The following is a 17,881-nucleotide window of genomic DNA, read 5'->3' as shown; positions in this document are numbered from 1 at the left end:
AAAAAAAACCCTGCAGAAGTTATTTGGTAACAGTAATAAAGCGTGCCACTTGCATTTTTTTATCTTGACTAAGTAGGAAATGCTCTTTAGACCAGCCAGAAATCTTAAAATGTTTCAGATGTTACACCATCCCCATCTGAAAACTTGTCCAGCTCTCCTTYGCTTTAGCTGGTAGACTTCTCACCGTCTTTCCCAAAACCTACGCAAACTGCTTTTCCTTGACACTTAACCACTAAAAATAAGCACATTCTGCCAAACAAAAAAAAGCCCAGATATCAGCCCACTATGGAATGCAGCAGGCTGCAGACCTCTCACCCAGCCTCTCCCACTTCTGTCCTGGCACTTAGAAACCGCCTACGTTATAAGAAAGCTCTGGCCAACTTCAAAAAAAGTCATAAAGAAAAAAAAAAAAAGAGTGCTCCCTCCCACTGAACAAGTGTTAGTACTCCTAAACACATTCATGGTCAAAAAGCTCAGCATGACACTGGCATCTACAGCACTTCTTAAAACTACTACTACTTTTGCCTTAAGATATCTATGCTCTGTGTGAAACAGATTTTCATTTGTCTACTCTGTTAAGTAAACAGTATTAAAAAAAACTTTTTTTTTTTTCTGGACTGCAGTTTTCTTCTAGGACTGAGAATGCAGCATCATTAATGATACAATAGGATGGTTAAGTTAGATCTTCTCTCATCAGTGCATCCATGACAGGATTGTTAATACACTTAAGAATGTAAGGCTGGATCTTGGCTAGGGTAATGTGAGTATAATGGAGGGCAAAATTTGACCTGAGGAATCATCATTAATGGCAAAGGAAGAATGCTGTCTGCTTTTCAAGTGTCAAGAGAATGCTTAAAAGGAGAGAAGAATTGCTTATTGTAAGCTTATATGAGTTGGACAAAGCCATACAAAGGATTCTTGCTTATCTTCAGAATTCTATCACCTTTTATGTAGGTTCTCCTTCTTTCCTTTCTGACTTTTGTGTATAAGCAACATTAGAAAGGAAAACAGAGGGGATCTGTTCCTGCTTGCCAGGAGGCAGACTCAAGAAAATCCTATGAACAGCAAAAGAAACATGTTATTACCAATAATTAAGGGATTAGAGACACATTCGATCTTTTTTTTTTTTTTTTTTTTTTGCAGAAGCTGTGGATTATGGGCCATCTGTCAATCTGCTTCATGCTGGGCGACACATGTCAGCATTTCTGATCAGCCTAACAGTGGACAGTGTGGTCAGACTGCATTCCCCAGCTGCCTTGCTCTCCTGGACATGTGGCTTATTTGGAGTGAGCCTCTCATCCCATGCAAGTCATTTTTCATTGCCGGTCAGCCATCCCCTGGTAATAGGACATGCTTGGAAGAGAAAGTGTGAGCTTCAGCCCTAAGGATGAAGCTAAGGACTCAGTCACTGTAGGACCTGATGGATAGATTTCACAAGTGCAGCATAGGCAAGCACGACCAGAGTGAAGATTTTATCTATCTTCTCCCTTCTCCTCCCTGATGAAGAAAAATCAACTCTAGCACACATTCTAAGAACAGATGGCTCTTAACATCTTATTACTGTCTTTCAAAACATTGACTCAAAAAAGTGAATGTTTCCTTCTGTTATCCTGGTGTTCAAGCTTAGTGTTACGCATGTATTTCAATGATAGCCTAATTTGATTGTGAAGAGGTGACTTAACTCAGACCCAGGGTCAGGTGGCATGCCAAAAGGATGCAAATTAGTGGGCTGAGAAGGACTGCATTAGCTTTATAGCCTCAGCTACAGAATTAATGTACAATTAATGTACAACATCAAAGTGCTATCATGCATGTTCAAGGTTAAGATTGTGCATTCTCAGAAATCAGCTRGTAGAAAAAAAGCAGCACAAGATAAACCACATGTTGATTAGAAAGATTCTCAGATGATGGTGAGGGTACAAAATCAGAGTTTTATTACAAATGGATTCTGATCAAGATACTCTTTACCATCTTGAACTACAGAGAACAATTTGAAATTCAAGTGAACACAATGTCAGATCAGACTTCAAGGAGAATTTCCATATGGAAAGAATGTGAAGAAGAACTGCTTCCAAGTAATGGAAATATCAAGGACTGATGAGATTCTGAACCGGATAAAGTACACATGATAGTGATGAAATTTGTTGCTTTCCTTTAATATGAAACAGTTTTTGAAGGAAAAATATTCTGAAACAGGTATAGAACATAAGAAGCTATAAATGCTGATGTTTTATTTTTTAACCAAATGTTCAGAACACATATTTCTGATAATACATTAATGTTCTGAAGAGTGGTAGTTAAATGGTACAACATACACACATGCCCTCAAAACACAATCTCATTTGCACCTTTGCAATTAAAAAAAAAAGGGAGTAAAAACAGACACAGAACAACAGAAAACAGATGGAAGACAGAAACACAGAAACTCTGAAATCTTTTAAAAGATCTATTTAATACGGTCAACTTTATGAAGATAATGATTTGACAAAGTGCAGCTGCTCACATTTTCAAGACAAAATGTGTCTCTGTAGCAAAAAATAGGAGGTTAGAGGAAATTTATTTTGAAATTAAGCAACCTGTGCCCTCCTCTTGCTGAATGACTCAGAAATTTCTCTGGATAGTTGTATTCGAGTCTGATCTCAGTTCTGAAATCCCTATGTATGGAGAGTCCTTAAATTCTACAGCATATTTTAGTCTAAATACCAGTACAAATAAATAAAGTTAAAAAAATATATCTGAGAACACAACATATTTCAAAGACTAGGTTCTGTTGTTTTTTACTGTGTGCTGCACTTCTTTAAACTTTTCCTCCATAGGTCAAAGCATCCATGGAGGTACATAACAAACACACTTTAGGGCATCTGCGAGAACGAAGAACAAGGTCTTTTTAAGCCATTATTATCCAGTGTGCCTCAAGAGACACTCCCGCGGATTTGAAAATCCCACAGCACAGAACAGTGAACTCCCCTTCTGCTTTGATTACCATCCCATATGGCAGCTCGGTCCAAAGCAGCCGCTCTAAGGGACCTTGTATCTGGCGCAGGTTATCTCCTTCTATCACGCTTGCCGCTTTCACGGTAAGCCGCCCAGCAGCGAGCACACCGATGGTGACGGCCTCGTTAGTCAGTGCAGCTGTGGCATGCTGCGTTCTCACCATTTCCACACCCGTGTCACAGGGTGACATGATTCAATTGGGTAAGTGTAAGCAAAAAAAAAAAAAAAAACTATTATTTTTCCTGATACCATCTCAGCCCCAGACCGTGAGAGCTTCCCTTCACGCTGCCTCTGCTTTCCTGATCCCTCCTACACTTCTCGGGCTTCAGCTTACACCAATTGCAGAGAGGTGTAACTGAACCAAATAAACACTACAAACTTAATTTAAAGACAATTAATATTTATTTCAGCTAAAAGCAAGGCTGGCTGCATTACCATTATAAGCCCTACCCTTTATACCCCTAGGGTATAGAGCTGTTAATCTCTGAGGGGAATGTTCCCTCTTGCTCTCCTGACTGGCTGGTCTGCATGGGTATGGTTAAGACCCCAGGTCTGACTTTTCAAAATACGTCCAGAAACATATTTTGAGAATTAATCTGGGAAGCCAAAGTTAAGAGCATATCCTGCATTTTGCTTTCTTCCCTGTCAATTTAAGAAAAGATGTTTTTGCTTTCTCAGTCAAACAAAGACTTTCAGAAACATCAGGCTGTCAATCACAACCATTAAATCATTAAAAATGTTTCCATTGTGAATTATAGTAGGAGAAGCAATCTTGATTTCCGCCCCTTAGGCTCTCTGTTAGCACTGCTCTATAACTGATCTAGACTGGGAGCCATATCCGCTCTTCTCCTTTTCTATCCAGTTTTGGGAGATGATCTGTGTCCGAAAGAAGGTTTTTGTAATCTCATAAGTACAATTTTTAATCTTAGTTACAGATGCTACGATGAACCATTCGCTTTAATGGTAACAGGAAGTTAGAATATGAGGGAAGGAAATCAAGCAAAATTTTGGAGTAAGAGCTTGAGCTCTACATTCCTGCAACAGCTTGTGTCTGTGGGAAATACCACAGGGACCAAGGAAAACAGGAAAAGGTGGGTGATGGGCCAACTCCGTCTGATAAGTAAAATAAATCCATGGGACATCACAGGACTCTCTGGCACAGTGTATGTGCTCTACGGAAAATGACTTCAGAAGGGTTCCAATCCTGATTTTAGAAATCTTGTTTAATAGAGACAGAAATGGGATATGGCCCAGTCCCTYCTGCATTTACAAAGATTTTCTTCTGTTCGCTCAATGTGAGCTACATTAGATGAGAATTAAATTTCCTTTATGAGATGTCAGCACCTAAGGATGCTTTATTTGTTTAGGGAATGTTAATAAGCAAACAAACAAACAAACAAACTGCTACCAACTCACAAAGCATCAAGTTTAATTTATACTCCTAAGAAAAAATACAAGATTCTTATGCTGAGTAGCCTCAGTATTTTCCCAGAGCAAGCGTCAACTATCAATTGGAATAATCATTAAACTACTTCAGAAAGAGCACCATAAAAAAAGACTCAACTRAAAAATCAGCCAGTGGACTCTGAATCTCTAGGAGTATATGTCTTCTGTGTTAACTTAATTGAGTATGTTTTAAATTAAAAACACACAGAAAATTGTTTTTGGTTTTGAATAGAATTGCTGAAATCTTTAAAGTGACAGCTGTGTCTTTAGGAATTTTCACCAAAACCACATATCCTGAGGAAAACTTAAGTATTGCCACTTTTTTTCCTCTCAACAATATCAGTTTACAGCTCAACAACACAAGGGTGGAGGAGGAAATTCCTTTATTCTCACCTCTCCCCTCCTCCCCCCCAAAAAAGTTCTTTTCAACAAGCTTTAGTACAATGCATTTGTCATCAATTGTTTGCAGGAAACATCTCACATTTTTTCCTTCTATGCAATGAGTTTGATCCCAGCAGGTTGACTTAATTTTAGAAAGAAAAGAAAAAAGGCACATACATATGAAAGGAAAAGGCACAAGCAAGAACCATAGTCGCGTAAGAAATGAGAACTCCCACTGACCTCAAGAAAAGTGCTCACACAATGCTCACACAAGATCAATGAAATGTATAAACATAAGACCATAGCAATTTGGCCACAGAAGTGAGAAAAGGCATGTGTAACTTCACCAAATAACATTAACCAAAGTAATGAGTACAAAGAGCTCATTTCAGTCTGACTACTTTGCAAATAAAAAAAAAGAAAAGAAAATTATTCTTTAATTGCTATTATATTTTTTATTAAAAATAATAATGAAGAAAATAACAGAACCCTGGAAGAATTTCCATTATGAGACTGAATTAATAGGGASTGCTAAATAATTTTTGTTTGTAGAAGGTGCCGCAAATAACCTGTTCACTTTACAGCAACCATACTGCAGCATTTAAATGCAGTAAGCATTTAAAAATAAAAATGATATAGTTCCTCTTAACTAATTTGTTTTAAGAGGCTTTCTCTAGGGAAGAGATTACACACTGATAACTTTCTKAAGTTGTTCCTCTTGGTAACATCTGCAGATAATGAAAGCAACTGTTGATCTTGCTTGGAAAACTCTTTGAGTTCTCTCTGAAATAAATATTCAGTGGTAATGCAGCAGCACACAGTCCTTTGCATTGACCACTGAAGAAGCTTGTGTCAAGACAGGTAATATATCCTGAAACTGCTCTGCAAAACCAGGCACTATTGCTGTTTCACCATTTCTAAGCGGAAGCTTCACTGCAAGAAGTGACAASGAATAACATCAAGCCCGTGAGATGAACCTGTGGCCTCAAATTCCAGAGAGATTTCATGTTATTTAAATAAGTATGTGATGTTGAAAAAACACATATAGCAATTAGCAGCAAAGTGCCAGGATTTGTCTGTTGATTACATCCCAAGAGGAATGTTTTACATACAAAGGCTCCTATCCTAGGAGCAAAACCATCCTTTAGGGTAAAACAGGGAGAACTCCATCATTCATCACAGYGAACAGCTGTCAGGAGGACAAGGTTGGAGCAGGGTACAATCTTTYCCTGCCACACCATYAAATCCATGCTGTTTCTCCAACAGSTTGGGGGAATTACCAATTTTTACTGGTGTGCAGCTGGCAGCGGCATTTGTTTCAGCTGATATTATCAACTTTAAAAAAAAAAAATCAACCCCCTACATTCGCAAAGATAGAAAGCTAGTCTCCATCTCACTTTTAAACTAGATGCAGTTATTATGTGCACCTCTGTTTTTCACTGCTATTGTCATCCTCCTGATTTATACTACGATTTGGAGGGCTGTTATGGATGGAAACATGTAAAAAAAGCATTATGGATTGGCCTACGGCTCCCATCACATACTGTGTCACTCCTCTTCACTAGCCAGCTTACGCAAGCAAGAAACCTCATTTCATGTGAACATTCAAGCACCTCCCTGAACAAAATGGGTCAAATTTCTTTTCAGCCTCACATGGATCAGCAAGTGCACAGAGCTTGTAGGGGCTCAGGATACGGTACACTTCATTCTTGCTTGGGCCCTTCAGACCTGACATCACTAAGCACTTCAAAAAGAAAGTCATAAAATAACAGAATCAGGGAAGTTTAGAGGTGGCTGCAGGACAAGAAATAGTTTAGATGTTTAGAGAGGTGACAGAATGCCCTACAGAAGGGGAGACTCTGCACACATGTTTTTGTTCAGGAAGGAAAAGGAGACCATGCCCAAAATGGAGATTGATATCTTTGCAACAGGCCAGGAGTTGTACTTGGGCAACACCACCACAGACCACGAGGGAAATACTGGTAAGGAAAATGACAGTCTGTTTGTTTGTTCATTTGTGTTTGTCAGCAGGGAGAAAAATCCTCACGTGTTCCCTAGCCGAAGCATACCCTTGGCATTACTGATCACCAGAACGCTCAGGCTTGGGTTTCAGGYGTCTGGTTTGCTGGAGGAGGAAGGTTTTTAAATGAGCCTTTCCGGGAATGGTACCGTGAAAACAACAAGTCATTCTTTCAGATTCTTCTGTTTTCTGCAAGACAGTATGTATCTGAATGCTTTTTATTATGTTTTAAACTCATCAGCTAAGGAAGTGTTCTGAAATGTTAAAGATTCAAACAAAAAATGCATATTCTGAGCAAAAACTTCTTATAATTGAGGCTGAAGGTACACATAAASGGCTTCACTCATTCCTTAGAGCTCCTTGTAAGGGGAAGACATTTTCTCAGTGGAAAAATGTGCATCATCTACATCAAGCTCCAGATCAAGCTCACATAATACAAGTAAACACACTTTGGGTAGACGAGGTTTAGGAGATTATGGAAGTGAAATTGCCTTCTTTATTTCCTGAATCCTGGCAAAATCTATTTCTGTGGCAGGCCTGCAGAGTATAACAGCTTCTTTAGCAGAGTGGTCACTGAAGTCCCAGCACCTTGAACTACTAGGTGGAGTCTCTGATCTCCTCTACTCCACTGAGGGGTAACACCAAGAGTCACTTTGCCTAGTCACTCCTTTGCCTAATCACTCCTATTGCAACCAAACACATCTATCTTGTATGTACGCTCTTTCTTTACATGATGTGATATTTCATGTACTACCAAGCTTATGCTTGATTCAAAGTTCTGAATTTATTAAAAAAGGCAAACTTTAAATACTGGTCTGCAGTATGATTGGTCACTATCTGCTGTTTTTTTTTTCATCTCACTGATACCCAGCAACAGAATATATATGTATAAAATCCACCAGGTCAGCTGAAAGCTACCCACCTCTTCCAGGCTCCAGTCTTATACATGAAATGCAATACAGCAGCAGGAGTGTTTCCACCCTACCCAGTTACTTAAAATGCTCAAGGTGTTTACCATGGGAAGGAGCCTGAGAAGTCTGGACAGTCTCTCACCCTGCACAGTGCATTTCATCCAATACTGGAGTGCTTCAGAATTTCCTCAGAGAATGAAACTGTCAATGAACCTACAAAATCATGGCACCATGCATAACAAAATGATATCCTCCTGCCATGAAAGCAGGTTGTCTTTTTTATTTTTAAAATTCATATATCCTATTTCCAACACACATTTGCCACAATAAGAACCATCAGCCCTGCAGAGCTGCCTTTTTGTTTACCCACTCTCTTTTGTCTTCCAAGGAAATTAAAGTATTCATTACAGCCACAAACTAGAGTGAAGATTTAAATGGCATGACTCATTACCTGATGCAGAAACACTCTGACAGGCAGCTGATGCTGTGGGAACATTAGTTCCAAAAGGCAAAGCATGAATGTATGGGCAGGACTCAGTTCCAGTCCATATATATGCAGTTATGGCATTGCTGTTGTAGTACAACTAAAATCACAGATCCTTTGTGCTGTGAAATAACAGCTGAAAAGAACTTGCAGAGGACTGGCAGAGGTTACTRAACCTCCTGGTACCTGCATGTGTAAAGCTCATCTCCCCCATGCCTCTACCAGCTATATGAACAGCTATACCAGTGCGTGGAGGACACAGGTCCTCTCAGAGGCAGAGGGGAGAAGCAGAGACTTCTGGCTGGATGCTGTATGCTTTTTCTGTGGACACGTGTCTGTAACGGATGAAACATTGAAGGATATGCCCCTTTGGAGAAACTGAGAGGTAGGCGCATCCTGAGCCTGACCCTACAGTCCTCTGGAGACCACATGCCTTGGCATGAGCGTTGTCAGGGCATCTCAAAGCTATGATGAGAACAAGGGGGCACATATTGCTTGCATTCAGGGAAGACTTTTAAATTATTTTTAATTGCCTCAGATTCCCTACATGAGTAAAGATTACTTCACATGCATTGCATGATCAATGATCTCTGTCTCTGCATCCTCTGCAGATTAATACTCCTGTCAATGCAACATGACTATGACTTTAAACACCATCTGGCTCTTGTCTAAATGAGCACTGATATAAGTCACTGTCTGCTTCCATGCTCACCATTTCTTTTTTTTTTTTTTTTTTTTTCCCCAAAGAAATGGGCTTGTTGGCATCACAAGAAACTTTTTAACATACTTGTTTGTTTTCCTCTATGTTGTTATTCCAGTACCTAACACTACAAAGAGAAATGCACTCATTGTAACGTGCACTTTCAACATCCTATTTTTGTTTCTATTGTGCAGGAACATGAAAATATCCCATAGTCATGGGCAAAGGTATGCTTTAAAAAGCTGTAAGCTCTGCTTACTGATTTGCATGACAGGCAATTTGTGCTGAACTTGCAATGCCTTCCTAGGCTATCTGGGAAAACCCCCTTTTTTGACAGCTCACACTGTTAAGAAAATACAGTGTTGACTTAGCTTGACTTTCTCTTCACTAAGGCTGTGATAATCGAAGTCTTGGAGCGCACAGAGAACAGTCCTATCATCCTTGTCTTAAAGGAAAGAAAAGAGGGTTCCAGCAGAACATGGCTTCATACAAACTCTACCCAGCAACTTGCAGAGATGTTATGTCCTTTCTCCAGGCCAGCAGGATATACTAACTTGCCAGAGTCAACAAGAACAGTAGGCAAGAAACGTCCGAAAGCTGAACTTCTGGGTTTCCCACATATCTCACGAGAAGCAGAGAAGAACAAAGACATTTTCCTCTCAAATCACTTGATCTTATATAAACGTAACCTCTGTATTATGGCAAGGCCAGGGGAATGGAGAAGCAAAATAACTTAAATACGGTTTATTCAGAGTAGAAGGAATAAAAGACAAAAAAAAAAAAAAAAAAAAAAAAAAAAAAAAAAAAAAAAAAAAAAAAAAAAAAAAAAAAAAAAAAAGATTTGAGCTGAAACAAAAACCGAACAAAGAAACAATCAGTAATCCTACCGAAGGCCATCATTTTTCAGCTAACTCTGAAAGACTGCTTTATGTACCAAACATTCAGCCAAATTTCAACGGTGACAACCCTCACCCTCATAATTTTACCTGATTCAAATAAATCAGCAAAATATCTATGGAAAAAACTGTTCCTCAAAGCTAAATTCTGTAAAGTCCTTCTTACCAGTTCCAGCAACTGGTTCTAAGACATGGTAAATATGCTAGAGGCTGTTGGCAGCTTTCTAATTACAACTCCAAATGTGAAATTTCTTCCCTAAGCCTAACCCTCCTAGAAATCTCTTAACTGACTGAGCACCCCATTGATAGCTCTGAATGAACTGAATGGTAAACGATTTTCAAAAAAGTTAACAAATTATTGTGTACTCTAATCAAAGCTGTCAATTAATTATGACATTTTAAAGTTAGAAATATTCACTGGAAACCTTTGGCGATATGTAGTTGTCCTGATCTGCTGCACCATGTCATGTGTGTCTTGGTTAACCAAGCTGATAAACATGTTTTATACAATATATCTGGGCCTTACAGACCTCCTCAAATATCTTAGTCCAGGAACCCCAAAAGACATGAGGGATTATGAGTCTCAATGGGATCCTGAGCATGAGTATGGCTTCCAAAAAGGCACTGTGCAAAGACCTGAGCTGAAAAAAAATCAGAAAATGAGCCTATCTTTTTGTCTGAAATGCCTCCTTTAAAGAATATCAGGTGGAATAAAATAAATTACCAAAATTCCCTAAAAGTTTGCCTACTGCTTAGCTGCCTCAGAGATGCTGTTTGCCAGGGATTAAGAGCAAACTCTCACCGACTCAGAAATCATACAGAAAAATAATCTTACACTGGCTAAAAAATGTATGAAGAAGCCTAATATATCTTTGTCACTTCTAAATTAAACAAAGTCAAGAACTGGGTACTGAGTACAAATGAATACTGGTACTCTGAATACTCTAAGTACAAAATACAGGCAGTTCAAAAATACAGTTACATGAAGGAACTTGGAGACTGGCCGTATGAAATGGATGCAGGAACAAACTCAGTCTCCTAGCAAAAGAGCAGCTAAAATGGAAGAGCTACTTTTACACTTTTTCTGGAAGAATGTTTTAAGTCAATTTCGATATATTCAGTATATTCATTCYACTCACAATAGAAAAACACAGACATATCTTAAATAGTTTTGAATATTTATAAAGTACCATCAGATTAAAAAAAAGCAATCAGGTCACAAGTTTGCCTTTTTTTTTTTTTTTTCATCTTTCTAATGAAGGCATAAGAGAGGACTAGGTATTCAGGGAGACCTACTACTGCTAAACACAGGCACGGCATTGCTCTACTGAAGGCAATAAAGTTTGTCCAGTTGTGCCTCAGTCATAGGCCATAACCATGTGAAATGCCACTTGGAAACAGGAACACTGGGAACTGAGAATACGCTTGAACTTTTGTTGTTAAGTTTCCTCTTCACACATCTCATCTTCCTGCAAGCAGTTGCGGACCTTTCTTGGGACTTCTTGCCCTCCTCAGAGAATACAAGCCGTGCCAATAAAGCTCAATTTAGAAAACACACAAAGAGCTGGGACTTCAAACTGTGACACACACCCCAATGGGCCCCTCACTTTGCGAGCACTTCTCCTGCTCCAAAATCAGGTTAAGTGACTCCATGGATTTATTGATATTAGTTTCCAGACCAAGGTGTGAGCTCTCAAGGGTACTACAAGCAAAACCCTTTTTCCTATGTTCACTCTTGGGGCAGGGTAACAGCTAATGGAGAACTCTAAAATTGGAAATAAAATGACCTATTTACAAGAAAAGGTGATAGAATAGCATGTAAAAATAAATCAGACCGTCTTCACATGTTATTTAAAAAAAATAGGAGCCCTGTGATAAATTTTAATAAACCCCAGAAAAGAGGGAAAAAAAGTTGTGCAAAGCCCTTGGCCAAAGTACACTTCTTTTTTTTTTTTGACTGAATCAATCTCTTCTTTACTAAAGAACCTTCCCCCCAACATTTAATAAAAGGTTACTTATTACTATGCTTGCTATTAGTTTGACAGTGGGATTTAGGGCAAAATGCTAATGCAAGTGTGCATTTCAGATGGCACCTATTTCAAGTGTCATATGTTCCTGAAGCTTGTCAAGGAAGAGTTAACAAAAAACAGGATAAAAGTGAAGTTTTTAAAAGACAGATAAGGGCTGCATATTAGCAAACTTGCGGAAATTATTCTAAATTGGCACTAATAAAATTGCCCTAAGAAATAGGGCAAGTCAAATGTGTACACAGATGAATGTGTATTTTTCTCCATAGCATCAGGAGTTTAAAAAAAACAAAAATTGAAATGACAAATCAAACTTAATGCCAGCGCTACTGCTGCAGAGTTATGAGGCACAACACGACCATGTGAATTCTTGGAATTACTGGATAAAACACAACAGCAGTTGATGTCCGACATCAATTCCTGAGGGAAGCTATGGATACCTCTGTATACATTGGGACACAAACTCAGGCCTCGTCAAGAAATGTGTTGCACAAAGCTACTGCGGTTAGGGTAGTTGGGTTTTGTTCTTGTTATGTTTAAATCCTGCAGTGTGAAGACGTACTGACTCTGTTCAGGAAGAAAATTATTCCTCTCACTGCTTTAGGTGTTAAGCTTCAGTTCCTACACAGGGAATAATATATGCAGATTTAAGCCACATTTAAAGCCAGTATTAGACCCACTACACCACTATGCCCTTAAAAGGAGTTCCTGTTTCATGCACAGAGACATAAACAGATGCTACATAAAGCAATACAAAAAAAATGCAGAAAAAACATTGTAAAACATGGATAACACCCACTTGTGAAGCATACATCACTGCTATAAATCAAATACAATAAATTTTCTGCCTTTTTTCCTGTTTTTAACAAATAAAATTAGAGAAAACCCCTTAGAGAAAACTGTGATACCCAAAGCCACAACAGAAATCAGTATAATTATCAAATAATTCTAGAAAAAAATATCCAATCTTTGAAAGCATTCTTCTTCACTGAATGCAGATCCGTCTTTAGTCATTAGAAAAGAAAGAAAAGAAATGAAAACTTCCACAGGAACAGAGCACACTTTCATTACTCAGTAGCATACAACAACTTTTCCCAAGAGCTACACAGGTCTTTCAAAGCAACTTTTTCTAACCCCCTGAAGAGTTATTTACAAGATTTGAAGGAAATTTGCTGCAACTTAACTGCGTTATTGTTTTTCTCTGTTATTAATAAGGGACTAAAGAAAACACTTTCTCTGTTAAACAATACCTAGGGAAAATTCCTATTTTTGCAGTATATTACATGAAAGTACCAATGTAACAACTGAGTCCTATTTTTCTTAAGTATTTCTATCACTGTTTTGAAGAATGACTCTCAAGGCACAGTACTTCTTTCTCTAGTAAACCCAGTACCTTACCACAAACAATGCATCTTTTTTTTACAGCTCCACACACAATTCTGTACTGATTCATCATGATTCTCACTTGATTACAGAGAACAGTGTTACAAAAGCCTTGAGATGCCAACCCCCTGAATTCTTGTGGTCAACCTTGATGGCTATCAAAACAGATTACTGTTAAGACATTTAAAAAATCATCCTGACCTCAGCTACAGTAGATGACATTCACTGGAAGCATCTACCACTGTTCTTGAACCATGGTGGACTTCACAGAATCAACACGAACTGGACATCTAATTTTTAGATGGGTGAGAAAAAAAAATCTACCTCCAGATAGTGGATAAATGCAAGGTTTACATCCTCAGTAATGACTTAACTGCAGAACTGTTCTTCAATTTCCCTTTTACTTCATGTACTCTTAAGTATAATCTACATCAGCAGAACAATCCCAGGTAGGAGAGCACACATTTTCTGTAACTGATGCCTATTTGTTCAATATTATCTCTTCATAGTTTAGAAGACTTTGAACTTTGCTCATCTGCATTCGTCTTGCCACAAATAATTAGCGATTTATCCTTTACTAGGATGAAATAAACTGATGTGGAATACTAATTTACCCGAATGATACAGATCAAAGTCAGGTGACACACACATCCTTATTTTAAAATTATTTCTGCAGACATAACTTAGAGGGGGCAGATGCAGAAAAAAGAAATCTATTATTTTGGCACAGACTAAAAAAAAATTATGTAGAGATAGTACTGCATTTGCTGGCATTCATTCAGTGCTACTATTATATTCCATAATTAAACTTGTTTTTATAGAGCTGTGCTCTACTGGTCCAGGTCAGGACTCAATTAAAGAACAGATTTTTACAGGACAGATCAATACTCAGATAAGTGTGAGTGCCGTAAGTCAGCAGGTCAACTTCTTTGCTCACATAATGCAGTATCAAGACTACCTATACATGCTTCATCAGACTTGCTGCCAACAGGCGGTGGTACAGGAAGGGACATCTCTGCAATGAAGGCTTGGATTYGGCTAGGGCAGCTCCATTAACTTTTGGCATGTAAATAAATACGAAGAATCAGATGTAAATGGCAGAGCTCACAGACTCTGGGAGCTACTGTCCCATCAACGTGCACCCTGTTCCACAGCACGCAGCTCAACACAAGCAAACCTCTACTAGCAAGGCTGAAAAACCCCGTTATCTACCTGTCTCACCTTCAACCAGGGAAGCAATGAGAACCTAGGATAAGACCCAGACTGGTCCAATACCTGAAGAATGGAAATCTAAACTGCGCATCTGCTCAAATACCAGCTCAGAACATTGACAACTTGGGATGAGTTAAAGGATACCAAGCATCTTTCCCAGGGAGAAAACAAACAACCCCAAATTTGCAGAGTCCTGCACCTTCTTCCTAGGGTTTGTGATCCTGTCTGACAACATGGACTGGGGAAAACCTGTTACCTCTGTTCTGGTACAATAGCTTCTACCACACTCAAGGGGAAACAGATTTTGTTCTCTTTCTAAAGGGAGCATGGTCCATGGAGAGTATGGTTGTAGGACAGAAAGTGGACATGGGCAATGGAAATTTGTATACAAGTAGCACAGAATATAAGATCAAGTCCACATAATTAAGAATCCCTTGCACACAAAAAACAAAGAGAGTCTATTCATCGCAAGATTGCAGGAAGAAAAACAATTGCCAACATCTGTTTTTATTATTATTATTATTTCCCTGAGCGAAAAAGAAAATTCTGGCAGCTTAAAATTGTTTATACTACTACCACAAATGGACTAATTGCTGGTCAGTTGAAGTTGGGACTGCCTATTGGAGAAACAGTATTGCAGTGTGTTGACAAGAGAAAATCACAGTGTGAATGGAAATAATGGAGATCATTCCAGATGTCTCATTATGTAGCACTTCATGTCTTGCCATAAATACAGTATCCATGCATCCCACTAAATCAGCAGGTGTTTCCAGTGGCAAAACTAAGTTCTGCAGTTTAGACAAGTCAAATTAAGACATGAATTAGGTTACCCCATGGCCACTCTACACTGAATTGCTCAGGATATTCTACTCATGCTACAAGGTATACGATCTTATATTCTTCTCTGAGGCAAAACTCTTGCTGAAGTCAATAGGAATTTTAAATAACATAAAGAGAAATATATACACAAATCTTTCAGTACTAAAGTTACTCATTGACTGAGAAGGAAAATAACTGTCAGATACCAAAAAAGCTACTACTTAAGCGCAGTTAAAAGACACCTATCAATATGGCTTAATTTGCTTAAGAGCTCACCTAGGACTTTTAAAACCTTGGAAAGGCATTTGAAAGCTAACATGAAAAGCAACCTACCAGTTACCTAAAAACAACATCTATATGTACTATTTTAAGTTTGTGAAGAAAAAGAAAACGGCAGAGGCTATCATGGGAAACAAATGTGTTTGCATTGTTATAAAATGAAAATAAACTGAATAAAACTCACTCAGATATATTTTCAGATATACTTACACTTTAATTTCAGTTCTAACTTCATTCTCTGATGTGTACAGGGACATAAAAACTATGATATAACAATATATGAAATATATATAACTTGCAGTCCTTAGGAAAAAAGAGTCATGTAATATCACAAATACTGATGTATACCTAGATGGGATCCTAAGGCTAATCAAACCAGAAATGTAATTGTGAAAGTGAAATAAATCCCTGTCAGATAGAAAACCTCTGCAAAACACTTACACAGCATGAATACCAATTGACATACCAGAGCTATGAGACAGTGCTAGAATCAGAGGATATCATTACAATGCCGAACTGTTAATCACAGCTCAAAATAAAACATGTTTCTTTCTTTACTACAGTCACAACTGGGAGATCTAGTCCACGGTTTCTAACACTAGTCAGGTACTTGCTGCCCTACTGTATGTCTTCTGGGGGCTGATACGTGATTCATTTGAAGATAAAAAACAAAGTTCAATATTATGACTGCTTTTTTATGGCTAATGATTAATGACATCAATCCTCAAAACATTTGTTTCCACAGTAGCTGTCTAATTGTCCACCTTAGCAATAATCTCAGTAGCATTTTAGGAAGAGACAACATCTGAGAAGTTTATACTGCAGTGGTCCTAAGTGGAAAACAAATAAAGAATAAATGAAATATTTAAAACTAGTGCTCTGCTATGCCAGAGTGGCCTAAAAATAGAAAGACTTGGAACAAAGACGAGGGAAAAGGGAAAGTCCAGGGGAAAAAAAAAAAAGAGAGAGAGAGAGAAAGAGAGATAGCAATAAGAAAAATGCTGATTAAAAAATAATTGCGTCACAGGTTTCTCAGGACGCACCGAGCGCCCGGCGCAGCCCGCCGTGTCCACGGCCCCGACACGCGGCCGGGGCTCCCCCGGACCCGTCGCCCCCCGCGCTCCCCACCCGACCCCACGGGGGTCGCAGCGGGGCCCCCGGCGCGCGGGCACCTCGCGAGGGACGGGCAGGACCCCCCGCTCCATCCTCCCCATGGGGTGCTGGCTTCTTCCCTGCTGGCATTTCCAGCTCCCGCCCTGGCATTTTCCTCTCCCTTCCTTGCCTTCTCCTCCTTGAATTTCTCTCTCCCCTCCTTGCATTTTTCCCCTCTTCTTCTCGCATTTCCATCTCCCCTCCTTGCATCTTCCCATTCTCCTCCTTACATTTCCTCCTTCCCCCTTGCATTTCTCTTTCTCCCCCTCGCATTTCCCCTTCTCCCCCTCCTATTTCTACCTTCCCTCCTTGCCTTCTCGCCTCCCCTCCTCTGCGATTCCGCGTCCCCTGCTCGGCTTCCCCGCTCGCCTTTTTCCATCCTCCCCTCCCCGCATTCCCTCCCTGCCGTCCCCATCCCCCGTCCGCGCTCCCCCGCGCTGCCCTGCGCGCATTTTCACCTTGCCGCCCTCCTCCCGCCTCCACGAGCCTGCCGGGGGCGGCACAACTTCCACGAGCCCCCTCCGCGCCCCTCCACACACACCACCACCACACACAACGCCCCACACAACACCATCACACACAACACAACACCACGCACACCACCACCACACACAGCCCCACTCCCCGCGCACTGGGTACCTCTCCGGAAGGCACCCGCTCCTCCGGCGCGCAGCGTGCGCCGCTCGCTCCGCGCGCTGCCTGGCACGTCGAGTGCCCCCTTCCTCCTCCTCCTCCTCCTCCTCCTCCTCCTCCTCCCCTTTCCCCTCCCTGCCCGCCCCCTTCGCCGACGCGGAGAGGGGGGCGAAGCCGCCGCGCCCGCCGGGCCCCGCCCCGTCCATCCCGTCCCGTCCCGTCCCGTGCCGTCCCGGGGCGCTGCGCCCTGCGCGGAGCCTCCGCGCGCCCGCCGGGACGAGCCCCCCCGGCCCCCCGGCGCAGCGCGCTCGGGTTACGGAGCCCGCGCCGCCTCTCCTGTTACGGCTGCGGTGCCGCCGGGGGGGGGCCCGGCCTGACACCCCCCGAGCTCCCTGCGCGCGCCCGGCGCCCGCCGCGCTGCGCTCTCCGCGGGCTGGGCRGCACGGCGGGCACGGGACGGGGTCCTTCCCTGGGGCTGGGGGCGCGCGAGAGTTGTTTGTTTGTTTAGCGGTGCGATTTGCTTTCTCTCTCTCTCTCTCTCTCT

At 40.7% G+C, this 17,881-nt stretch overlaps 1 protein-coding gene across 1 annotated transcript in view; it reads right to left on the bottom strand.

Annotated features, from left to right (window-relative positions):
* The window catches only part of LOC112948537 (A-kinase anchor protein 2-like), a 95,292-nt gene extending 77,931 nt beyond the window's left edge, over positions 1 to 17,361 (bottom strand). The window contains exon 1 of the mRNA XM_026040789.1: positions 17,344 to 17,361. The gene's annotated coding sequence lies outside the window, so the exon portion shown is untranslated. The remainder of the gene's footprint in view (positions 1 to 17,343) is intronic.
* Between the last annotated feature and the right edge of the window lie 520 nt (positions 17,362 to 17,881).

Source organism: Nothoprocta perdicaria, unplaced genomic scaffold, assembly GCF_003342845.1.
Source record: "Nothoprocta perdicaria isolate Ctin4 unplaced genomic scaffold, notPer1 scaffold_266, whole genome shotgun sequence".
NCBI lineage: Eukaryota > Metazoa > Chordata > Aves > Tinamiformes > Tinamidae > Nothoprocta > Nothoprocta perdicaria.
This window is presented reverse-complemented; position numbering and strand designations above follow the sequence as displayed.